The sequence below is a fragment of the Heptranchias perlo genome, chromosome 20 (assembly GCF_035084215.1).
Source record: "Heptranchias perlo isolate sHepPer1 chromosome 20, sHepPer1.hap1, whole genome shotgun sequence".
Taxonomy (NCBI): domain Eukaryota; kingdom Metazoa; phylum Chordata; class Chondrichthyes; order Hexanchiformes; family Hexanchidae; genus Heptranchias; species Heptranchias perlo.
This window is the reverse complement of record NC_090344.1, coordinates 28,561,769-28,588,496: the sequence shown is the minus strand read 5'-3', so window position 1 is coordinate 28,588,496 and position 26,728 is coordinate 28,561,769. Positions and strand designations below refer to the sequence as shown.

Sequence of the window (26,728 nt, the reverse complement as noted above, 5' to 3'; positions counted from 1 at the left end):
GGTTTCCTTATGTGACGAGGTGGCCGAGAGGTTAAGGCGATGGATTGCTAATCCATTGTGCTCTGCACGCGTGGGTTCGAATCCCACCCTCGTCGTTATTGTGTTTTAAGTCTTCTTTCCCTCATTCAGCAGGTCTGGTGAAAGTCCCATCCTTCTCGAAACGGCGGGCAGAGGTTTTTGCGTTGTTTGCTGAAATCAGCAAAAGTTCCTTCCACGAACGTGTTGAAATGAGAATGGCCGCGAAGTGTCAAAGAGAAAAGCGGAGTCATTGCAAAAAGGAGCAAATCTTATGGTCAACGTAAGAAAAACTTATGTTCCATAATGATGATTTATGTCCGGATCATTCCGTGCCTGTGTCTGTTTAAAAGGGATGTGCTGTTAGTCCCGGATCATTCCGTGTCTGTCAGTTTCAATGGGAATTGCTGTCAGTCTCGGATCATTCCGTGTCTGTGTCACCCGATTTTCTTGATACCTTTTTCCTTCTGAACTGAAATGACGATCCTCTCTCGAGAAGAAGGTTCACCGCCTGCTTCGGGCAACTGGTAGGAAAAATAACAAAAACTGATGAGACTAAGTTCATTCTGATGAGCTTCCATTCCAATCTACGCACTCTATCCCCCATTCAGTCCCACCCCCGCCTGGACATAATAATCTGCGATATTCATAAGGGAATAGAAAAGCCGAATTTCACGGTTAAAATTCTCCTCAACTCCCCTCTAGTTCTTTTGCCAATTATTTTAAATCTATGACCTCTGGTTACTGACCCACTTGCCAGAGGAAGCAATTCCTTCCTCCTTGATATTTCAAAACCCCTCGTTACTTTGAATACATCCATTAGATTCACTCCTTAACCTTCTCTGCTGTAAGTGGAATAATTCCAGCTTCTCCAATCTCTCCACATAACTGAAGTTCCTCAACCCTGGTATTATCCAGGTCAACCTGCTCTGAATCCTCTTCAATGCCTTTTCATTCTAAAGTGTGGTGCCCAGAACCGTACAATATATTCCAGCTGAGCCGAACCAATGATTTGTAATGGTTTAGTATGACTTCCTTGTTTCTATATTCAATGTCCTATTTACAAAGCGAAGTACCCCATTCGCTTGCTTAACCGCCTTATCAACTTGCCCTGTTTTGTGAATATGCACCCCAGGTCCCTCTGCTCTTGCAACCAGCCATAAATTGTTCTTCTTCCAAAAGTGCATCACTTCAAACTGATCCGCGTTAAATCTGTCACGTGACTTCCCGTTTCACTTGTCTGTCCATGTCCTCCTGAAATCTGCTACTATCTTCCTCACTATTTGCTCCGTTGCCAAGTTTTGTATCATCCGCAAACTTCGAAATCGTACTCCCTATTCCCACATCCAAGTCATTTATAAAAACAAGAAAAGCAATAGTCCCAATACCGACCCCTGGGGGATCACACTGCATATTTCTCTCCAGTCAGAAAAACATCCGTTCACCACTACTCTCTGCCTCCTTCCCTTTAGCCAATTATGTGCCCAGGTTATCACCTGCCCTTTAATCCCACGTTTCCGAATAAGTCTGTTATGTGTTAATTTCTAAAATGTGTCCTGAGAATAGCTGTAGCCCCGTAATTTTAATCTTAAGCAATGAGAATACAGATATTAAGACGAATGATAGATCGGGTTCATTTCCTTTACCGGGAGGTGACGGGACCCGAGGAGGGGAATTTCCATCTGGGTTTATATTTTCCGAAAGCGGAGACGAAAAATAGCAAAGCTCATCCCGTCGAAATAAAGCAACTGGACTGAAGATCCGACAGCCTTGTCCCATCCTGGGTTTCCAGACCTGGCCGTTCAAGGAAGCCTGATAAGTCCATCAGGGGAAATAGAGAGAAAGAAGAAACACAGACAGAGATAGAGAGATGCATGCAAAGAAAAATAGTATAAATCTCCAAATTCTGTGATTGAGCAGAATTTAAAGTACAGGTTAAAATAAATTCAGTCTCATGTCGTGAAATCTTTTAGGTGAACAATGGGCTGGATTATCCTTTATGCTCTGAGGGAGTAAACACTGCCTGGTAACTACAGCTCTTATTTATTTGAGCATTTCACAGTGGCGATGTGAGGTGGTTTCAAGCCCCCATTGAATTACACGGCTATGTTTGACCCACTCCTTACGTAACCCACAGGAACTGCATGGCAGTGGAGCAGACTGCGTAGGGTTATCACGGGAACTCTGCCAGACTGCATGTTCTGGACATGTACCCAACGCTACACGTGCAGCCTGCAGTTGTGTGTGCATTAGTATTTCAGTGTTAGTATCTTCGCCTGCCGGTGGGAAATCAGGGATTTGGTTCCAGTCCAATTCAGCATCCTTTACCTTTTGTATTCTGTACCCGTGAGATCGCCTGAGTTGGGATAAATTAATTTGCCGGCTTCAGTCAGTACAACTTCTAGAAAACTTGTCTTCATTTCGTCTCAGTGTGTTGCGTGGACAATCCCTCTGCATTCTGTCCTCTGGCGCTCAAACATTCTCTGCTGGAGATAAGTCAAAACCGCTGAAAAGCTGTGAGAAGCCAATTGGTGATTTTTGACCAAAAATGGGGACACCACGGGGCTGATCCGGCACTTGAACCAGTGAAACTCCCTGAGCGAGAATCAGACCCAAAGACCAACTGGCAACAGAGCCGTGCAGCCACTGTAAAATTTCGCTGCCTTGAAGCCGATCCACCATCCTTTCAGAACGCTCTGTCCCTCCAATCTCGCTTTCTTGTACGATGTACGATGTAGAGCAACATCAGGTTGTACACGAATTATTTCACATCGACAATATTAGCCTCTCTTTATCAAATTCGTTTTGAATGTACGACTTGTATTTTCAAGTAACAATTTACAGAACGAATTGCTCCGAAACGACATTGTCATCTGTCTCGGCATCGTCACAGTTTACACTCTACCATAAGTATACTTCACTCAAATTGATGCTTCCATTCACTATGAGGGCGAAGAGACATAAATGTGGGTACATTAGCTCCGAATTTATCAGCTGAGTTCCACCTTTACTTGTCCAACCGCCTCAATCTTTTTATTCTTTCCCCTTCTCTGCTGGTTTTGCAGTTTAGATCAGAATTACATCGGGGACAACACAGAGAGACAAGAGTCAGAGACAGGGGGAGATAGAGAGATGCAGGAAAAGAAAATAAAGAGTATAAATGTCAGGTCTTGTAAACTAGCAGAATTTAAGTTACAGATTGGGAGAGATTCCTTCTCGGGTCTTGAAATCTTTCAAGAGAAGTTTGGGCACCCAATCAAAAGCACCGGCCACGCTGAAATATCTGTCATGCTGAGCAAGAAATAAATGCGGTCAACTAACTCCAATTTTTCTATTTCAGCATTGAAGAGATCTTTAAACAGTGACGCTGCGAGCAGAATTCAAATCGAGGGAGAAAAACACCATTGGAATTTTGAGACCAACGCTTCAATCACTCGGCCATCCCAACAGCAAACGGCATGTTCGTTCAGAGATCATTTCAAATGGAAACAAGCAAGGCATCCTTTATGAGCATTGGTGGTTCAGGGGTGGAATTCTCGCCTGCCACGCGGGAGACCTGGGTTCGATTCCCGGCCAATGCAGTAAGTTTTTGCATTCTGGACCATGCGGAACTTGGGAACAGGAGTGGGCCATTTGGGCACCTCGAGCCTGTTCCACAATTCAATGAGATCATGGCTGATCTGTGACGTAACTCCATATATGGGCATTAGCCGCATATCTCTTAATACCTTTGGTGAACAAAATAATTTCAATCTCAGCTTTAAAATCAACAATTGAGCTCGCATCAACTGCCGCTTGCGAAAAAGATTTTCCAACTTCCACCTCCTTTTGCTGATAGAAGTATTTCCTAACTTCAATCCTGAAAGTCCTGACTCTAATGTTTCGGCCGTGTCCCCCCCATCCTGGACTCCCCAACCAGCGGAAATGGTTTCTCTCCATCAACCCCATCAGTTCTCATTAATATCTTGAAAACTTCGATCAAATCAGCCCTTAATCTACTAAATTTCGGGGAATATAGCCCCAGTTTGTATAATCTCTCCTCGTAATTTAACCCTTGGAGTCCAGGTATCATTCTAGTAAATCTACGCTGCACTCCATTCACGGCCAATGTATCCTTCCTAAGATGCGGTGCTAGAACTGAACACAGTACTCCAGGTGTGGTCTAACAAGAGGTTTGTATAGCTGTAGCATAATGTCTATCCCCTTGTCGTCTAGTCCTCTAGATATAAAGGCCAGCATTCCATTAGCCTTTTCGATTATTTTCTGTACCTGTCCATGATATTTAATGATCTATGTACATGGACACTATGTCCTTTTGGAACTCCACAGTTTCGAGTTTTTCTCCATTTAGAACGTATTCTGATCTATCCTTTTTAGGTCCAAAGTGGATGACCTCACACTTGCGTCAATTCAATTCCATTTGCCACAGTTTTGCCCATTCATTTATTATATTACTGTCTCTCTGTAATTTTATGCCTCAATCTACTCTGCTTCCAATGCTGCCCATCTTGTTGTCATCAGCAAACTTGGATATGTGGCTCTCTATCCCGTCATCCAATATCAGTGAGAACGTCTGAATTGAGATAAATTCACAGTCAGCTTCAATCTCCTCATCATCTTGAGACATTTTATTTACTTCACTTGTGTTGTGACATGGAAACTTCCGAACTCTGTCCTCTGGAGCTCAAACATGCTCTGGATGTAATTCAATTCTACCAACAGCAACACTGGAAAGATATCAGAAGCCAATTGGAGACTTTTCACTAAAAGCAGCGAGACAGCAGGGCTCGTCCGCGATTTGAACCCAGGATCTCTCGCATATCAATCAATAAAACCCCCGAAGCGAGAATCATATCCCGAGACCAACGAGCCGCTCTCACTGTGCAGCCAGTGTAAACGTTCACTGCCTCCGACAACTGCTCGGCCATCCTGTCAGACCTCTTCTGTCCATCCAATCTCGTTTTCTATTCCGGTGTGCAGCAATATCAAGTTGTACACTAACTATTTCCAGTCACCAATATTAGTCTCCCTTTACCAAATTGGTTTTGACTTATGACTTGTATTATCAAGTGAGACGTTCCAGAATTAGTTGCTCTGAAACAACATTGCTTGAGAGGATACTGAGAGGTGGAGACGAACAGCGGGACCTTGGAGTGCATGTCCACAGATCACTGAAGGTAGCAGGACAGGTAGATAAGGTGGTTAAGAAGACATTCGGGATACTTTCCTTTATTAGCCTAGGCATAAGATATAATAGCAGGGAGGTTATGTTACAACTACATAAAACACTAGTAAGGCCACATCTAGAGTACTGCGTACAGTTCTGGTCACCACATTACAGGAAAGATGTGATTGCTCCAGAGAGGGTACAGAGGAGATTTACGACGACGTTGCCAGGAGTTGAGAATTTTAGCTATGATGAAAGATTGGATAGGCTGGGGTTGTTTTCTTTGGAACCAAGGACATTTAGACTCTTATTGTCCAAGTATCATGCGGCCTCCTTGTTCTTGCAACCAAAATGCTCCACTTAACCCTCATCTGCATTTAGATTCATTTGCTAATTATACACCCATTTTGCAAGTTTATTAATGTTTTCTTGTAATTGGTCGCAAGCTTCATCAATATTATCTATACCCCACCCACCCATAGCCCCCCGCCCCGCTAATCTGGTGTCATCCGTAAATTTTGAAATTGTACTTCCGATTCCCGAGTCCAAATTATTTATGTAAATTGTGAACAGTGTCCCAGAACCGACCCTTGTGGAACACCTCATTCCACCTTATACAGTCTGAGTAGCGACCCTTAACCCCTGCTATCTGTTATAGAGCAATGATCAAGAGCAACTTCTTTACGTAGGGAGTTGTGAGACTGTGAAATTCACTTCCACGGTTAGTGTTTGGGGCACAAAGTACTGTAATGACAAGTGGTCCTCATGTTTTTATCCAAGACAGGCCTCAGCCCAGTCATTTACTCCAAATGTTGATGCAATGGTTCAAGCTAAGAGGTGCCAGGTATCTGGAGCAGCAGTAGCAGTAAATTAAATCTAAGTGCAAGTAAACACCAATATAGTTCATCTTCATCCAGTTCTAGTTTACAACTTTTGTTGAATGTGGCCCAGGCCAAGTGCCAGGATATCGGATCAGGCCCACCATAGAAAATGAGTTTCGCACCCCTGAGATAGACAATGTGAACCGGATTACCCTCATCCACTAATCCGGTAACTTCTTCAAAAAACTCAAGCAAGTTTGTGAGACACGACCTTCTTTCCCGGAAGCCGTATTGAGTATCTCGAATGGCTCCTTCTTTTTCCCCGTGATCATAAACAGCATCTCTTTGGATCCCTTCAAGCATCTTCCCTCGGATCGAGGTCACACTGATGGGCCTGTCATTCCCCGGCTCTGATTTGTCCCCGTTAATGAAAATGGGAACTACGTGAGCTACCTTCCAATCTCAGGGGACAATCCCTGACTCTATTGAGCTATTGATGATACAGGCAAGGGGCTCACAGAGCACCCGTCCCATCTCTTTAAACACCCGGGGGTGAATATCATCTGAACCTGGAGCACAAACCATTTTGAGATTTCATATTTTATCCAAGATCACATCCCTTTCTATTTTAAAATTTATGATGCGATTGTCGACAGCACATCCCACAGCTGGAATCTGAGCATCATCCACAGGAGTGTAGGTTGATGAGAAATAGTCATTTAACAGCTCTGCCATAGCCTGGGAATCAGCCCTGAACTGCCTTTCAGTGGCCCTAAACCATCTTTCATGGTCTTCTGACTCCTGCCGCAGCTGGAAAAGCTTTTACTATTATTACAATTGTGCACCAAATTCTTTTCAAAGATCTCTTAGCTTCTCTAATGGCTGCTTTTGTCTCCCTTGATTGTGGGTGATATTTGTCCCAATTCTCCTGTAAACTGAATTCATCCTGATCAAACCTGGGTTAAATGTAAGACAGTTCGGGGAGTCAGGAATCATTCACCACAAGACCTCCACAGACAGGTAAAACCCCAGACGGTTCCTTAGTAAGGATTCCTCTGGTTCCTCGGCATATATTTGTCAGGATACTGAAACCCAGCTTTCTCACAGTCCACTCCTGTAGGCCCCACTCCTTGAGCCTACAACCTTCAGCAGGGTCAGTGGTGGAGGTCCGCAGCGGGAGTGATCCCAGAGTAACTGTCGGGATCGCCCCCACCCTGTGGATGGTCCGGGTCGTGTATCTTTCGTTATCCTGGTGTCTAACACAAAGACATCAATAAAACAGGGAATTCTGGAAACACACTGCAGGTCCTTCTTTGCCGACAGATCAAATGCCTGTTGTATAATTGTACCAGCAGTTAACAGGCTCCTATGAATTAACTCTTCTGCTATTTTATTGCACGCTTTAACCCACTGATTTTAAATGGGTTTATTTTCGCCTGCCTTAATTGGTGGACTCAGGACTGTCACACAAACAATTTAAATCTTCATAGAATAAATACCAGTTATTTTTAGACTGGAGACTTAAACCTGCCGTTTCACTTCCAGTCAGGAATCGATCACAGTTTTACACCAATCTCTGATTTGACAGCACTTTTCCAGCATTCACCATTGTCCTTCTTGACTCCATTGGAAAGGACCCTTCTGTTCCGTGCCTAGGAGATCGGAACCATGAAAGAGAGCGGCTGGGACACATTTCTTACACGCAAGATAAACCCGCACGGCGACTTTACTGTCAGTGAAGAGAGATGAGAAAGACCAAAGTGCCGTTTGCCCCTCTCAGTGTGGCCCTGAAGGACTGTGTCCAGGCTGAAGTTCTGTTCTCACCGGACGATCCTCCCCCCAGATTGTCCTTTCTGGGATCCAGCTAGGTGATGCTAAACACTCAGGTGGGAAAGACCAAAATCAACAATAAAGTGTTTAAAACAAAGCTAATTTATTTAATAGATATCCAGAATATTAAACTCCAGCCCAGTTATATGGGTTATTAACATCAGCAGAAACAAACCCCAACTGTCAGAATGAACATGGTTCAGTCCAGGATGGGATTAACAGCAGAATCCAACCCCTGCAGTCATATGTGAACTCGCTGGTGTCTCAGCACGTGTGATGACTGAGTGAATCTCTTCCCACACACGGAGCAGGTGAACAGTCTCTCCCCAGTGTGAGTGTGTTGGTGTTTCAGCAGATCATTTGTGCTTTTAAAGCCCTTCTCACAGTCAGAACATTTAAAAAGTCTCTCCCCAGTGTGAGTACGTTGGTGTGTCAGCAGATTCCTTTTGATTTTATATCTCTTCTCACAGTCAGAAAATTTAAAAGGTTTCTCATCAGTGTGAACTCGCTGGTGTGTCAGCAGGTTGGATGACTGAGTGAATCTCTTCCCACACACAGAGCAGGAGAACGGCCTCTCCCCAGTGTGAACTCGCTGGTGTATCAGCAGGGTGGATGACTGAGTGAATCTCTTCTTACACACTGAGCAGGAGAATGGCCTCTCCCCAGTGTGAACTCGCTGGTGTTTCAGCAGGTTGGATGACTGAGTGAATCTCTTCTTACACATGGAACAGGAGAATGGCCTCTCCCCAGTGTGAATTCGCTGGTGTCTCAGCAGGGTGGATGAACGAGTAAATCTCTTCTTACACACAGAGCAGATGAACGGCCTCTCCCCAGTGTCACTGTGCTGATGGCTCAGAAGTATGTTGCTGCTTTTAAAGCTCTTCCCACAGTCAGAGCATGTAAAAGGTCTCTCATCAGAGTGAACTCGTTGGTGTGTCAGCAGGTGGGATGACTCAGTGAATCCCTTCTGACACACGGAGCAGGTGAACGGCCTCTCCCCAGTGTGACTGCGTCGATGAATTTCCAGCTGTGACGGGTAATTGAATCCCTTCCCACAGTCCCCACATTTCCACGGTTTCTCCGTGGTCCAGGTGTCCTTGTGTCTCTCCAGGTTGGACGATCAGTTGAAGCCTCGTCCACACACAGAACACGTGTACGGTGTCTCCCTGCTTTGAATGGTGCAATGTTTTTTCAGGCTTTGGAACTGGTTAAAGCTCTTTCCACAGTCAGTGCACTGGAACACTCTCACTCGGGTGTGTGTGTCTCGGTGCTTTTCCACTCACAATGATGTTTCAAATCTTTTCCCAAAAACAGAACAGACAAACATTTCTCCTTCCACATTCAAAGGCCAATGATATTCAGGTCCTGATTAATCGAGTGACTCTGTCAGATCTTGACGTGGTCTTTGGTTTGAGTTTCCTGTCTGCAAATCCACCCCTTCAAATACCCTGTAAAAGGAGTTTACAAAAGTTATCACTGTAAGTACAGGAAACAAATTTAGAACAGACAATTCTAGTTTCTATGGAACATTCTTTCCTCTCTTGTTCCTCAAAGCTATAAAACCCCATCCCACACACTCTCCCTCCTCCCTGTGCTGAAATCCAAACCCATCGCATCATCTTTCAGTGGTGCTAAACCATGAGTGAAAGGGTGAGAGAGTGAGCGTGAGAGAGTGAGCGTGAGAGAGTGAGCGTGAGAGAGTGAGCGTGAGAGAGTGAGCGTGAGAGAGTGAGCGTGAGAGAGTGAGCGTGAGAGAGTGAGCGTGAGTACAGCAGTGGGCTCGGTGTGTAGAATGAAGTGGGGCAGGTGGATCATGTTTCAGTGGGGCAGCAGTGATCATAATCTCATTGGGTTTAGAACAGTTATGGAAAAGGACAAGGGACAGTCAAATGTGAAAATTCGTAACTGGAGGACGGCTAATTCCAGTGAGTTAAAAAGGGATCTTGTCCAGGTGGATTGGAATCAAAAATTGGCAACAAAACAGTAATTGAACAATGGGAGGCCTTGAAGGAGGAGTTGGTTTGAGTACAGAGCAGAAAGATTCCAACGAGGAGGAAAGGAACGGCCTCCAAAGCTCGAGATCCTTGGATGACTAAAGGTGCAGAGATCATTATTATTCACTCATTTACAGACGCTCCCTGACCGATCAACATTTCTCCTTCATTTACAGACACTCCCTGACCGATCACTATTTCTCCTTCATTTTTAGACGCTCCCTGACCGATCACAATTTCTCCTTCATTTACAGACGCTCCTTGACCGATCACCATTTCTCCTTCATTTACGGACGCTCCCTGACCCACCATCATTTCTCCTTCATTTATAGACACTCCCTGACGGATCAGCATTTCTCCTTCATTTACAGACGCTCCCTGACAGATCACCATTTCTCCTTCATTTACGGACGCTCCCTGACCGATCACCATTTCTCCTTCATTTACAGACGCTCCCTGACCGATCACAATTTCTCCTTCATTTACAGACGCTCCCTGAGAGTTCCCAGTTCACACCGCGCAGGCGCGGGGCCGCGTCCTTTTGTTGAGAGTTGGTCCGGAGCGAAACGGGAGAAACCGGAAACCGGCGGGTAGTGAGGGGGGATAATGTTCACTGTTTTATATTCGGGTCTGGGGCCGCACTCGGGGTTTGTGAAGCCTGAGCCTGGGCCTGAGCCCGGACCCGGGCCCCGGGGTTTATTGATCCTCTTGCTCCGATCCTCTCACCTGCACCGAACGCGCTCCTCCCGCAGCCTCGACTGACCGCGCATGCTCAGGACACACTGCCTTATCATGAGTCACTAATGCGCCTGCGCACTGTGCTCCTCTGATTCAGATAGGGCACAATCTGTACCGCGCTGCATGCTGGGTGGTACAGCCGCCATTGCTTATCTTAATATCTGTACGAAAAGCAAAAACATTTGAAGCAGGGAGAGCGCGTTTGGGTCAAGGATAATGAAATAAACTGAAAGCCCAGCCCTTCGTGCCATTTAAATCGGCACAAACACACGGCATAGAAGCCCCCCCCCCGCCCCCACCACACACACTTTGGTGAACTCCAGAAAATATTTTATTCGGTAACTTGTATTAATTTCGTTTTATTAATTGTTGCAACTGACGGGTTCAATTAATGTTTATTTTCCAACTGCACCTCAGAACCGTCAGTTTCTCCATTAATCCCGCTATGGTGATTAACGAGATATCCGGACCAAAAGGAGCAGCCGGAATTTATCGGAATTTCCTTTAACGAGTGGGGTGCCTCAGCGATCATTGCTGGGGCCTCAACTTTTTACAGTATATAATAATGGCTTGGATGAAGGAACAGAGTGTCTTGTGGCCAAATTTGTTGATGATACAAAGATAGGTGGAAAAGCAAGTTGCGATAAGGACTCAAAGTGACTGTAAAGAGATATTGACAGGTTAAGCGGATGGGCAAAAATTTGGTAGATGGAATATAATGTGGGAAAATATGAAGTCATGCACTTTGGGAGGAAAACTAAAAAAGCAAAATATTATTTGAATGGAGAAATACTACAAAGTGCTGCGGTACAGAGGAATCTGGGTGTCCTCGTACATGAAACATAAAAAGTCAACATGCAAGTGCAGCAGGTAATCCGGAAGGCAAATGGAACATTGTCCTTTATTTCGAGGGGGTTGGAGTGTTAAAGCAGGGAAGACATGCTACAACTGTACAGGGTGCTGGTGAGACCACATCTGGAGTACTGCGTACAGTTCTGGTGACCTTATTTAAGGAAGGGCATACTTGCATTGGAGGCAGTTCAGAGAAGGTTCACTCGGTTGATTCCGGGTATGGAAGGGCTGTCTTATGAGGAAAGATTGAACAGGTTGGGTCTGTACTCATTGGAATTTAGAAGAATGAGAGGAGATCTTATTGAAACATACAAGATTCTGAGGGGACTCGACAGGATAGATACTGAGAGGTTGTTACCCCTCATTGGGAATCTAAAACTAGGAGGCATAGTCTCAGAATAAGTGGTCGCCCGTTTAAGACGGAAATGAGGAGGAATTTCTTCTCCCAGAGGGTTGTGAATCTTTGGAATTCTTTACCCCAAAAAGCTGTGGAGGCTGAGTCATTGAATACATTCAAGGCTGAGTTCGACAAATTTTTGATTCGCAAGAGAGTCAAAGGATATGGGGAAAGGGCGGGTAAGTGGAGTTGAGGTAAACATCAGATCAGCCATGATCTCATTAAATGGCGGAGCAGGCTCGAGGGGTCGAATGGCCTACTCCTGATCCTATCCCTTATGATCTTATGGTCTTATGGTAAATTGGCTGGAGGGATGAGAGAACAGTTGGTCCTCCAACCAATCGGAGTGTGTGAGGGGCGTGAGTTGCGGCACCGAACGGGCGGGTCTGAGCCCAGATGACCCCATTGTCTGAAGCATAATTTAAAAAAAATAATTTATCTTAAGCTCCAGGAGCAAACTCGACCTTTCTGTTGTCGCTTGAAACAGATGAAACCAGATGAGGTGGAGCAAACATTTCAACATTTGTTGGATAAACACATTAATTAAGAATAGCCAACATGGATTATTTGAGATAACTCGAGTCTACCGTTAAAGGGAATGTATTGGATGTTGTGTAGATGGATTGTGAAAAGGTGTTTGATAAGATGTCGGACAGGAGGCTTGTTGATAAAATTAATACTCACGGTATTAAAATGAATGGGGCAGTGTGGAAATGAAGTTGTGTAAAGGGCAGAAAACAGAGAGTAGTGGTTAATGGATGTCCTTCAGACTGGAGGGATGTAAATGGTGGTGTCCCCCAGAGTCAGTGTTGGGACCATTGCTCTTCTCAATACAGAGAATGATCTGAGCTTGGGTATGTGGGACACAAGGTGAAAATCTCTAGATGACGCCAAAATTGGCAGCGTGGGGAACTGTGAAGAGGAGTGTCAGTGACGTCATTGTGACGTCCACAGGTTCGTAAACAGGCAGGTGAAGTTTCATGGAGAGAAATGTGACGTCATACATTTTGAGAGGAAGAAAAATGAGATTAAATGGTCAAAGTTTAAAAGTAGAGGAGCAGAGAGACTTCGGGGTGGAAGGTTCTAACTAATGCATTGTCTTATTAATTAACAATTCTGAGAGTCCGCAAATTTAATACCTTATTTAGAAATATATGAACAAATTCTCTTTCCTCTACCGCACCAGAGTAAACATGCAAGTCCCCCGTGTACACGAGATGATCCCGCTGGATGGAACCTCAGGCACCCTGAGCTTGATCTCCAGTGTCTCCACTCCCGACTGCCCCTTACATCATGTTCCCCTCACTTTTATACCCTGTAGTGATCCATCTCTGTCACTGGAGCTGGAACTTCGCAAATCTGTGGTTTACAAGGGCACATTGCTTGGTTCCCATCAGTTACTTTTCTTCAGTAGCATTTTTATGACCCCTAAACTAGCCTGCTTACTGTTAATTAGAATCAGAGAATCAAATAAATTTACGGCACAGAAAGAGGCCATTCGGCCCGTCGTGTCTGTTCCTGCCGAAATAGAGCTATCCAGCTTCATCCCACTTCCCAGCTCTTGGTCTGTAACCTTGTATGTTATGGCACTTTGAGTATATACCCACGTACCAAGGGTACGGTAGCATAGTGGTTATGTTACTGGGCTAATAATCCAGAGGCCTGGACTAAAATCCAGAGTCATGAATTCAAATCCCGCCACGGCAGCTATTTAATGGAGAAAAATTTAAATTAAATTCAATTAATTAAATAAAAATCTGGAATTAAAATACTAGTATCAGTAACGATGGTCATGAAACTGCTGGATTGTCGTAAAAACCCATCTGGTTCACTAATGTCCTTGAGGGAAGGAAGCCTGCTGCCCTTACCCGGTCTGGCCGAGATGTGACTCCAGACCCACAACAATGTGCTGATTCTTAATTGCCCTCTGAAATGGCCCAGCAAGCCACTCAGTTGTAAAATCTCGCAAGGAAAAGTCACAATAAGAATAAAACCGGACGGACCACGAGGCACAGGACACGACAACGGCAAAACACCAAGCACAGTCGACCCTGCAAGGTCCTCCTCACGGACATCTGGGGACTTGTGCCAAAATTGGGAGAGCTGTCCCACAGACGAGTCAAGCAACAGCCTGACATAGCCATACTCACAGAATCATATCTTTCAGCCAACGTCCCAGACTCTTCCATCACCATCCCTGGGTATGTCCTGTCCCACCGGCAGGACAGACCCACCAGAGGTGGCGGTACAGTGATATACAGTCGGGAGGGAGTGGCCCTGGGAGTCCTCAACATTGACTCTGGACCCCATGAAATCTCATGGCATCAGGTCAAACATGGGCAAGGAAACCTCCTGCTGATTACCACCGACTGTCCTCCCTCAGCTGATGAATCAGTCCACCTCCATGTTGAACACCACTTGGAGGAAGCACTGAGGGTGGCAAGTGCACAAAATGTCCATCACCAAGAGTGAGCTCGGTAGCACCACGACTGAACGAGCTGGCCGAGTCCTGAAGGACACAGCTGCTAGACTGGGCCTGCGGCAGGTGGTGAGCGAACCAACATGAGGGAAAAACTGACTTGACCTCGTCCTCACCAATCCACCTGTCGCAAATGCATTTGTCCATGACAGTATTGGTAGGAGTGACCACCGCATAGTCCTCGTGGAGATGAAATCCCGTCTTCGCACTGAGGACACCATCCAACGTGTTGTGTGGCACTACCACCGTGCTAAATGGGATAGATTCAGAACAGATCCAGCAGCTCAAAACTGGGCATCCATGAGGCGCTGTGGGCCATCAGCAGCAGCAGAATTGTATTCCAGCACAATCTGTAACCTCATGGCCCGGCATATTCCTCACTCTACCATTACCAACAAGCCAGGCGATCAACCCTGGTTCAATGAGGAGTGCAGAAAAGCATGCCAGGAGCAGCACCAGGCGGACCTAAAAATGAGGTGCCAACCTGGTGAAGCTACAACTCAGGACGACATGCATGCTAAACAGCGGAAGCAACATGCTATAGACAGAGCTAAGCGATTCCACAACCAACGGATCAGATCAAAGCTCTTGCAGTCCTGCCACATCCAGTCGTGAATGGTGGTGGACAATTAAACAACTAACGGGAGGAGGAGGCTGTGTAAACATCCTCATTCTCAATGATGGCAGAGTCCAGCACGTGAGTGCAAAAGACAAGGCTGAAGCGTTTGCAACCATCTTCAGCCAGAAGTGCCGAGTGGATAATCCATCTCAGCCTCCTCCCGATATCCCCACCATCACGGAAGCCAGTCTTCGGCCAACTCGATTCACTCCACGTGATATCAAGAAACGGCTGAGTGCACTGGATACAGCAAAGGCTATGGGCCCTGACAACATCCCAGCTGTTGTGCTGAAGACTTGTGTTCCAGAACTAGCTGCGCCTCTCGCCAAGCTGTTCCAGTACAGCTACAACACTGGCATCCACCCGACAATGTGGAAAATTGCCCAGGTATGTCCTGTCCACAAAAAGCAGGACAAATCTCAATCATCAACAAAGTGATGGAAGGTGTCGTCGACAGTGCTATCAAGCGGCACTTACTCACCAATAACCTGCTCACTGATGCCCAGTTTGGGTTCCGCCAGGACCACTCGGCTCCAGACCTCATTACAGCATTGGTCCAAACATGGACAAAAGAGCTGAATTCCAGAGGTGAGGTGAGAGTGACTGCCCTTGACATCAAGGCAGCATTTGACCGAGTGTGGCACCAAGGAGCCCTAGTAAAATTGAAGTCAATGGGAATCAGGGGGAAAACTCTCCAGTGGCTGGAGTCATACCTAGCACAAAGGAAGATGGTAGTGGTTGTTGGAGACCAATCATCTCAGCCCCAGGGCATTGCTGCAGGAGTTCCTCAGGGCAGTGTCCTAGGTCCAACCATCTTCAGCTGCTTCATCAATGACCTTCCCTCCATCATAAGGTCAGAAATGGGGATGTTCGCTGATGACTGCACAGTGTTCAGTTCCATTCGCAACCCCTCAGATAATGAAGCAGTCCGAGCCTGCATGCAGCAAGACCTGGACAACATCCAGGCTTGGGCTGATAAGTGGCAAGTAACATTCGCGCCGGATAAGTGCCAGGCAATGACCATCTCCAACAAGAGAGAGTCCAACCACCTCCCCTTGACATTCAACGGCATTACCATAGCCGAATCCCCCACCATCAACATCCTGGGGGTCACCATTGACCAGAAACGTAACTGGACCAGCCATATAAATACTGTGGCTACGAGAGCAGGTCAGAGGCTGGGTATTCTGCAGCGAGTGACTTACCGCCTGACTCCCCAAAGCCTTTCCACCATCTACAAGGCACAAGTCAGGAGTGTGATGGAATACTCTCCACTTGCCTGGATGAGTGCAGCTCCAGCAACACTCAAGAAGCTCGACACCATCCAAGATAAAGCAGCCCGCTTGATTGGCACCCCATCCACCACCCTAAACATTCATTCCCTTCACCACCGGCGCACTGTGGCTGCAGTGTGCACCATCCACAGGATGCACTGCAGCAACTCGCCAAGGCTTCTTCGACAGCACCACCCAAACCCGCGACCTCTACCACCTAGAAGGACAAGGGCAGCAGGCACATGGGAACAACACCACCTGCACGTTCCCCTCCAAGTCACACACCATCCCGACTTGGAAATATATCGCCGTTCCTTCATTGTCGCTGGGTCAAAATCCTGGAACTCCCTTCCTAACAGCATTGTGGGAGAACCGTCACCACACAGACTGCAGCGGTTCAAGAAGGCGGCTCACCACCACCTTCTCGAGGGCAATTAGGGATGGGCAATAAATGCCAGCCTTGCCAGCGACGCCCACATCCCGTGAACGAATAAAAAAAACCTCTTTAAATGCGATGAGGGTGTCCGCCTCGACCACCCTTTCAGGCAGTGTGTTCCAGATCCCACAACCCTTGGGTGAAAGTATTTCTCCTCAGCTCCCCACTAATCTTCCTACCAATCACTTTAAATCTATACCCCTGCTTATTAACCTCTCTGTTCAGGGAAATAGGTCCTTCCAATCTACACTATCAATTCCCCTCATAATTTTGTACACGTTAATTAAATCTGCCTTTAGCCTCCTTAGTTCCAAAGAAAACAACCCCAGCCTATCCAATCTTTCCTCTTTGCTAAAATTCTACAGTCCAGGCAACATCCTTGTAAATCTTTCTTGCCTTGTATAAAATGTCCGCTATTTGAAAGTTGTGATATTGATCAAAATCTGCGTTAAGTTTTCTTGCCATTTCTGTCAAGATTTGGAAAAGATCTGCTACCTGACACTTTAAATGTTGCTGACCTTTAACTGAAGCTCACAGTGTCTAAACAGTCACTGTTATCATTGGCCATTTATCTATCTTCTTGTGCTCCATCTCCTTAACAACATTAGCAGATCACAGCATCGTTTCCTTCAAATTAAATCCCAGTGTGAAAAAATGCACAAATTCAAAGCTGAGCAACACGTGCAAGATTGGAAGGAGATTGCGACTGGGGATAATTGTCTTGGATCAGCGATCTCTTCAGCATTAAGACATTCATTATCTGAAAAAAGCACCGAGATGAGATTTTTGTCTACATTTATCAGTACAGAAAAGAAGCAGGGAGTTGAGATCCTTTTCACCTACACGGCACATTCTGTTGGTGGTTCAGACTGTTTTATCTTTGTCTATTTCGCTTGCCCGTTTACTTGTGAATCCAGATACTGGTTGCGTTTCTGGCTATGTTTATCTTTGTGTGTCCATCAGTGCGTTGGTGCACGGATGAATATTTGTGCTTGTGTTTGTTTGTTACATTAAATAAACTAGAGGATCAGACAATTCTCGCTCTGACACTGAAGAACTAATTAAGCAAATTTGACAGCGAAGTGTTGTTTATTGTGATGCTGAAACTAAAAAAATCATAAGAGGTGAAAAAAGGGTAAAAGAGAAAAACTTGTGAGGCAAATTAAGGACAAGTCTCAAGGTTTTTACACGTGTATTAAGAGAAAGAAGGGTGACTAAGAGTAATGTGGAACCCTTAAAGACAAATGGCGGTGATATTGTAATTGAAAATCAGGAAATGGCAGACCAGCGAAATAATCGCAGAAAAGGATGAGGATAATATACCATAGACACGAGGAAAACTGAAAATAAATCAAGGCGATTCAGTGTAAGTAAAATAATGGTAATGAAGAAAATAATGAGACTAAAGATAGTCATATCTCTAGGATCTGATGGTTACCACCCCAGGGGATTAAAAGGAGTAAGTGAGGAAATTTTACAAGCTTTGGTCATGATCTTTCATACTGTCATGATTCAGGATTTGTTCCATGGATTGAAAAAATGCCAATGTCACTCCATTATTTAGGAAGGGGAGGAGAGATAAAGTAGGAAATTATAAACCTATTAGTCTGATGCCTGTTGTGGGGAAGTTACCCGTATCTGTTATGAGGGAAAGAATGACTGAGCACTTGGATAAATATGAATGGATCAGACAGAGCCAGCATGGATTTGTAAAGGGTAAGTCAAGTCTAACGAAACAAGCTGAAGATTTTGAAGATGTAAATAACGTGGTAGATAATGCAGTGTCTATGGGTGTTATATGTACATTGACTTCAAGAGGCATTCGATAAGGTACCACATAAGAGAGTGTTAAAAACAATGAGAGCGCATGGAAATTAAAGCAACCTATTGACATGGGTAGGGAGTTGGTTTGGAGGTAGCAGACAGAGAGTAGGGATAATGGATCTGCGCTCAAATTGACAGGATGTGATTTGTGGAGTTCCCCAGGGATCTGTACCGGGGCATCAGCTTTTTACTATGTGTATAAATGAGGTAGATGAAGGAATAGAGAGCCGTATATCCAAGTTTGTCGACGACACCAAGTTTGGTGGCACCGTGAGTAGTGCAGATGGGAGCATAAAGTTGCAAAAGGAAATTGATGGATTAAGTGAGTTGGTAAAGCTGTGTCAGATGGAGCTTACATAGAATTACATCGAATGTACATCTCAGAAACAGGCAATTCGGCACAACTAGAGCATACCGGTGTTTATGCTGCAGACGAGCCACCTCCAACCCCTTTTCATCTAGCCCTATGAGCAAACCCGAATATTCCTTTCTCCTCCATGTGATTATTTCGCTTCCCCTTAAATGCATCCATGCTTTTCGCCTTAACTACTCCTTGTGCGAGCGAGTTGCACATTCTAACGACTCTCTGCGTAAATATGGTTCTCTTGAATGTTATTTTGGATTTATTAAACACTATCTTATATTATTAGCCCCAGGTTTTGGAGTCCCTACCACCAAAGTACAAACACCTTATCTACATCTGACCTATCAAATCCTTGCATAATCTTAAAGTACTATATCAGGTCACCCTCAGCCTTCTCGTTTCTATAGATAAGACACCCAGCGTGTTCAAACTTTCAATATGGGAAAGTGTGAGGTCATTCACTTTGGACCTAAGCAAGATCATGAACAGCATTTTCTAAATGGAGAGAAGCAAGCAACTGTGGGGAAGCAGAGATATTTAGGGGTCCAAGTACAGCAATCACTAAAAATCAGTGGACAGGTACAAAAGTAATCAAAAAGGATAATGGAATGTGGGCCTTTATCTCAAGGGAGCTGGAATACAAAGGTGTGGAAGTTATATGCATGCTGAACAGCAGAAGCAACATGATATAGACAGAGCTAAGCGATTCCGCAAACAATGGAATAGATCCAAGCGGTGCAGTCCTGCCACATCCAGTCGTGAATGGTGGTGTACATTTAAACAACTAACGGGAGGAGGAGGCTCTGTAAACAATTCCATCCTCAATGATGGCAGAGTCCAGCACGTGAGTGCAAAAGACAAGGCTGAAGCGTTTGCAACCATCTTCAGCCAGAAACGCCGAGTGGATGATCCATCTCGGCCTCCTCCCGATATCCCCACCATCACAGAAGCCAGCTTTCAGCCAATTCGATTCACTCCACGTGATATCAAGAAACGGCTGAGTGCACTGGATACAGCAAAGGCTATGGGCCCGAACAACATCCCGGCTGTAGTGCTGAAGACTTGTGCTCCAGAACTAGCCGCGCCTCTAGCCAAGCTGTTCCAGTACAGCTACAACACTGGCATCTACCCGACAAATTAGAAAATTGCCCAGGTATGTCCTGTCCACAAAAAGCTGGACAAATCCAATCCGGCCAATTACCGCCCCATCAGTCCACTCTCAATCATCAGCAAAGTGATGGAAGGTGTTGTCGACAGTGCTATCAAGCGGCACTTACTCACCAATAACCTGCTCACCGATGCTCAGTTTGGGTTCTGCCAGGACCACTCGGCTCCAGAGCACATTACAACCTAAGAGCAAACATGGACAAAAGAGCTGGATTCCAGAGGTGAGGTGAGAGTGACTGTCTTTGACATCAAGCTAGCATTTGACCGAGTGTGGCATCAAGGAGCCCAAGTAAAATTGAAATCAATGGGAATTAGGGGGAAAACTCTCCAGTGGCTGGTGTCATACTTAGCACAAAGGAAGATGGTGGCGGTTGTTGGAGGCCAATAATCTCAGCCCCAGGGCATTGCTGCAGGAGTTCCTCAGGGCAGTGTCCTGGGCCCAACCATCTTCAGCTGCTTCATCAATGACCTTCCCTCAATCATAAGGTCAGAAATGGGGACGTTCGCTGATGACTGCACAGTGTTCAGTTCCATTCGCAACCCCACAGATAATGAAGCAGTCCATGCCTGCATGCAGCAAGACCTGGACAACATGCAGGCTGGGGCTGATAATGGCAAGTAACATTCGCGCCAGATAAGTGCCAGGCAATGACCATCTCCAACAAGAGAGAGCCTAACGACCTCCCCTTGACATTCAATGGCATTACCATCGCCGAATCCCCCACCATCAACATCCTGGGAGTCACCATTGACCAGAAACGTAACTGGACCATCCACATAAATGCTGTGGCTACAAGAGCAGGTCAGAGGCTGGGCATTCTGCGGCGAGTGAATGACCTCCTCACTCACCAAAGCCATCTACAAGGCACAAGTCAGGAGTGTGATGGAATACTCTCCACTTGCCTGGATGAGTGCAGCTCCAACAACACTCAAGAAGCTCGACACCATCCAGGACAAAACAGCCCGCTTGAGTGGCTCACCATCCACCACCCTAAACATTCACTCCCTTCACCACCGGCGCACTGTGTCTGCAGTGTGTACCATCCACAGGATGCATTGCAGCAACTCGCCAAGGTTTCTTCGACAGCACCTCCCAAACCCGCGACCTCTACCACCTAAAAGGACAAGGGCAGCAGGCACATGGGAACAACACCACTTGCACGTCCCCCTCCAAGTCACACACCATCCCGACTTGGAAATATATCGCCGTTCCTTCATCGTTGTTGGGTCAAAATCCTGGAACTCCCTTCCTAACAGCACTGTGGGATAACCTTCACGACACGGACTGCATCGATTCATGAAGGCGGCTCACCACCACCTTCTCAAGGGCAATTAGGGATGGGCAATAAATGCCGGCCTTGCCAGCGACGCCCACATCCCATGAACGAATAAAAAATTTTTTACAGTTAAATAAATTCTGCTGAGACCACATTTAGAGTACTGCATTCAGTTCTGGACACCACGCCTGAGGGAGGAGATATTGGCTTTGGCGGGGGTGCATTGCAGATTCACCAGAATTGACCAGAATGATACCTGGGCTAAAATATTTAAATTATGCGAACAGGTTGCGTGGACAAAGTTTGTATTTCCTTGTGTATAGAAGATTAAGTGATGATGTAATCGAGTTGTTGAAGGTGATTCAATGAGCCAATGATGTGTGTGTGAGCTGTGAAACAGCTTGAAATCACAATCCTCTCCACCACTGGGGACTGAGTCTTTCAACATACAGGGATTTTTAAGCTTCATTCACATTTTCTGCTCTTCATTTCTCCGACCTGCTTGTTGCGCCTTTCCCTTCAATCCAGGACTTACAGGAAAAACTCGATTCTGCCGTCAATCTTCGGGTCACATGGTGAGATTTCAAATAATTGAAATCGACCCTCATCAAACCCCAATATCGTCCCCTTCACGTTTGACGAATGCAAAGCGGCTTCTATCGCGGTTTGGCTGCACAACTCGTTCAAAGATACTGTCGGTAATTGGAGTGTCTTTCAAGTCTTGGCACGAACATAACAGTTCGCACTGCCGTTTTCCCCAAGACGCTTCAGATTCATGGGGAATGATTTCAGTCCGGCGGTTAAATCCGTTCCCTCTTCACAAATCCGCCTTTGACCCCGTGTCTTTTAGTATTTTTGATAACCGACACTAAATCGGTTTGCCCTGTACTGTACAATACTTTTTAAATATTACAGATAAGCAGAGCACTTGAGCTGTCACAGCTGTGACTTTGACTTTTCTCCCTCTCCTCTCGATCTCCCCGGCAACTGCCACTAACCACAATCTTCTGTCACACTTCTCCATCAGGAAGTTCCGAGCCTCGGTTTTCAAATGAAATAACGCCCATCTCTTCAATCAACGACAGCTCAGAGAGAGTTTCTTAATTTCAGCTCCCACTTTCCCCAAATCCTCCTTAAATACCATGAAAAAACTGTCCTTAAATCATTACTAATATAATTTAAAGTCTTATCTTTTGGGGTTTTGTTTCAGATTCCACGGCTTTTAAAGTTCACTGCTGATGTTTAACGAATCGCCTCTTGGTTCGAGGCTTCTGTGTGGGAAAGATCACGAAGCGATAATTGAGAGACCGAGGATGAAGCTGTTTGATGGGAGCACTGGTGACACAGACCGTGCGCGGCTCCAGTGGCGCAATCGGTCGGCGCGCGTTATTTCTACAATAATTATACACTCGAGAAATGCCGAGATTGTGAGCTCCAGCGCCATGTCAATAGTTGAACCTTCTAAACATTTTGACTGGAGATCAAGGTCCAACCGGTTCCATAACGCATCGACTTCTTCATGTCCCCATGTGGGCACTGAGGCTCCTCTGGCCTCCCGTCTTACAAAAGCAGGTGAGAGTTTATTTGGACATAGGAGGGAGAGGGGGCAATTGGTGATAGTTGAAATGGTAAAGGGGCCGGCACGACATCTTTAAATCGAAAGAACCAAAAACACAATTCTTCTTTCCGTGAAGCAGGTATTCATCGGTTTGAAGTGTCGTGTAGGGAAAATTCGGGAGACAAATCTGCTGCCCGTTGTCACGGTGTATCGGGTGAAATTATTCAGCTTTCAATTGTTGATCGGCTGAAATGTCGAGAGGCCTTTTCCAGCTCCCGTGTGGAAAAAGTTTAGTTTTTGAGCCACTGGGAAAAGTGTTTTTTTTTATTGCTGCAAACGAATGACAAGACATTTTGTACAAACAAGAAGAGTTGTAAACTCATGATTTCACTGTCCATATTTCTTACACCATGTTCAACGGAAACAAGGATTCTCCTCAACACGTTGCTGAAAATTGCACAAAAGGGATACTCCCCCGAATTCGGCATCGACAGGGATAATTCAGAGTCCCACCATGAATCGCTACAATGGAAATCAATTTGACAGCGAGCCTGGATAGCTCAGTCGGTAGAGCATCAGACTTTTAAAATAGGTAGTGATCTGAGGGTCCAGGGTTCAAGTCCCTGTTCAGGCAAAAAGTTTTACAACAGCTGGCAAGTTCTGCTTTTTCAGCGGACCCACATCAGCGAAAGGAGCACGAGTTGGCCAAACAGTCGCTGGAGCCTGCTTCGCCATCTGATAAGGTCATTGCTGATCTTCGAACTCAACTCCACTTTCCCGACCTATCCCCATATCCCTTCAGTTCTTTTGTGTCCAAAAATCTCTCGATCCTCAGTTTTGAATCTATTCAATGGCTCAGCATTCACAGGCCTCTGGGGTAGAGAATTCCAATGGTTCACAACCGTCTCAGTGAAGAAATCACTGTACTAAATGGTCGGCCCCTTATCATGAGATTATAACCATTAGTTCCAGACTCTCCAGCGAGAGGAAACAGCATCCCAGCATCTACCCTGTCAAGCCCTCTAAGAATTTCACATGTTTCAATGAGATCACCTCATTATTGTAAACTGCAGAGAATATAGGCCCATTCTACTCAATCTCCCCTCACAGGACAACCCTCTTATCCAAGGAATCAATCTAGTGAACCTTTGTTGCACCCACCCGAAGACAAGTATATCGATCCCCAGATAAGGAGATCAAAACTGTACACAGTACTCCAGATGCATTCTCACCAAAGCCCTATATAATTACTGTAAACAATTTTACAACACCAAGTTATAGTCCAGCAATTTTATTTTAAATTCACAAGCTTTCGGAGACTTCCTCCTTCCTCAGGTATATAATTACAGCAACGCATCCTTATCTTTGTAATCCAACCACCTCACAATAAAAGCCAACATACCATTTGCTTTCATAATTGCTTGCTGCACCTGCATATTAACTTTCCGTGATCCGTGTCCAAGCACACACGTTCCTCTGAATACCAACATTTCTTAATCTCTCACCTTTTCAAAAGTATTCTGCTTTTCTATTCTTCCTACCAAAGTGAATAAGCTCACATTTCCCCACTTTATACTTAATTTGCCAACTTCTGGCCCACTCGCTTAACCTGTCTGTATCACTTTGCATCCTCTTTGCGTCCTCCTCACAGCTTACTTTCCCACCTAGTTTTGTATCGTCAGCAAACTTGGATACATTACACTCGGTCCCCTCTAATTCATTAATATAGATTGTAAACAGCTGAGGCCCAAGCACTGATCTTCACGGCACTCCACGAGTTACAACCTGCCAACCCGAAAATGACCTCTTCATTCCGACTTTCTGTTTTCTGTACGTCAACAAATCCCCAATCCCTTTCATAAACCCATGTTGACTTTGTCCAATCCGTTTTACCTTCTATGTGTTCTGTTATCACATCCTTTATAATAGACTCCATCATTTTCCCCACTAATGATGTTAGACTAACTGGTCGGTAATTCCCTGTTTTTTCTCTCCCTCCTTTTTTCAATAGTGGGGTTACATTTACCACCCTCCAAACTGTAGGAACTGTTCCAAAGTCCATAGAATTTTGGAAGATGACCACCAATGCATCCATTATTTCCAAGGCCACTTCCTTTAGTACTCTGGGATGTAGATTATCAGGCCCTGGGGATTTGTCAGCTTTTAGCCCCATTAATTTCCCTAGCACTATTTTTTTCCTAATACTGATTTCCTTCAGTTTCTCCCTCTCACTTGACCTTTGGTACCCGAACATTTCCGGGAGGTTATTTGTGTCCTCCTTTGTGAAGACAGAACCAACGTACCTTCTATCTGCACCCTCAAAACCTCTAATAGAGTTGTCATACACGATTTCCCTTTCATAAAAGGGTGTTCCATGTGCCTAACCATATTATGATTTTCTAAGTGTCCTCTTACCAAGTCCCTAGCAATAAATTCTCGCAATTTCCCGACTACTATTTTGAGGCTAAATAGCCTGTCGTTCCCTGTTTTCTCTCTTCCTCTTTTCTTGAACAGCGGGGTTACATTTGGTATCTTCCAATCCATGGGGACCTTTCAAGAATCATGGGAACTCTGGAAAATAAAATCAATGCATCCACTATCTCTGCAGCCAACTCTTTTAAAACCCTAGGATGTAGGCCATCAAGGCCAATGAATTTGTCAGCTTTTAGTCCCATTAATTTATCCGGTACTTTTTCATTGCTAATCTTAATTGCTTTACGTTCCTCACTCTCATTAGAACCTTGGTTCCCCAATAGTTCTGGTATGATTTTTGTGTCTTCTACGATGACGACAGATACAAAATACTTGTTTAACGTCTCTGCCATTTTCTTATTCTCCATTGTAAATTCTCCTGTCTCTGCCTCCAAGGGACACGTGTTTACTTTCGCTAATCACATACTTGTAGAAGCTCTAACAATCCATTTTTATATTTCTTGCTGGTTTACCCTCATTCTATTTTCTCCCATTTTAGCAATTTCTTGGTCATCCTTTGCTGATTTCCAAAACCCTCCTAATCGTACTCTTTTTGGCAAAATTGTAAGGCTCTTTTAACCTAATACTATCATTAATTTCTCCAGTTAACCAAGGTTGCACCACTTTTCCGTTGGAGTTTTTAATCCTCAAACGAATGTAATTTTGTCGAGGAATAATGAATTATTTCTTTAAATGTTCGCCATTGCTTATCTGCCATCATATTTTAATCTAATTTCCCAAACTACCTTAGCCAACTCACCCCTCATAACTTCGTCATTGTTTTTGTTTAAATTTAAAACCCTAGTTTCGGACTTAACGACATCACTCTCAAACTCAACATGCAATTCTATCATATTATGATCATTCTTCCCCAGAGAATCATTTACTATAAGATTACTAATTAATCCAGTCTCATTACACAATACTAGATCTAAAATAGCCTGTTCCCTTGTTGGTTCCTCGACATATTGATCTGGAAAACTGGCTCGAATGCATTCCATCAACATAAAACGGTTTATCTTGATTTGCTAACATGATGTCAACACGATGGGATGACGTTTGACTCGAAGACACGGCCAGATCTGCCAGGTGAATTAGATGTTTGCTGCACACACGGAGAATTAATGAAACCAAGACTTCCCTGCAGAGCAAGGAGTTGGAAAGAAAGATGCTGGGCATTGAGAGGCGAAGGATTTTGTATGTTGCAGGGTGAATGGACAAAAGGATCTCAACTCCTTGCTTCTTTTCTATACTGATAAATCTGGACAAAAATCTCATCTCAGTGCTTCCTTCAGATAATGAATGTCTTAATGCTCAACAGATTACCGATCCAAGCCAATTATGTCCTCTCATAGTCTTTTTCCAATCTTGCACAATTTGCTTAGCTTTGAAATTGTACATTTTTTCTCACTGGGATTCAATTTGAAGAAAACGATGCTGTGAT

The 26,728-nt window shown here is 45.0% G+C and overlaps 3 non-coding genes across 3 annotated transcripts; all 3 read left to right on the top strand.

The window, feature by feature from the left end:
- The first annotated feature begins 13 nt into the window (after positions 1-13).
- trnas-gcu (transfer RNA serine (anticodon GCU)) lies at positions 14-95 on the top strand. Its single transcript has one exon. It is a non-coding gene; the product is annotated as a tRNA-Ser (tRNA).
- A 3,430-nt stretch (positions 96-3,525) lies between these two features.
- trnag-gcc (transfer RNA glycine (anticodon GCC)) lies at positions 3,526-3,596 on the top strand. The gene has a single exon. It is a non-coding gene; the product is annotated as a tRNA-Gly (tRNA).
- Positions 3,597-23,361: 19,765 nt separating this feature from the next.
- Positions 23,362-23,446, top strand: trnak-uuu (transfer RNA lysine (anticodon UUU)). Its single transcript is given in 2 exon segments — positions 23,362-23,398; positions 23,411-23,446. It is a non-coding gene; the product is annotated as a tRNA-Lys (tRNA).
- Positions 23,447-26,728: the final 3,282 nt, after the last annotated feature.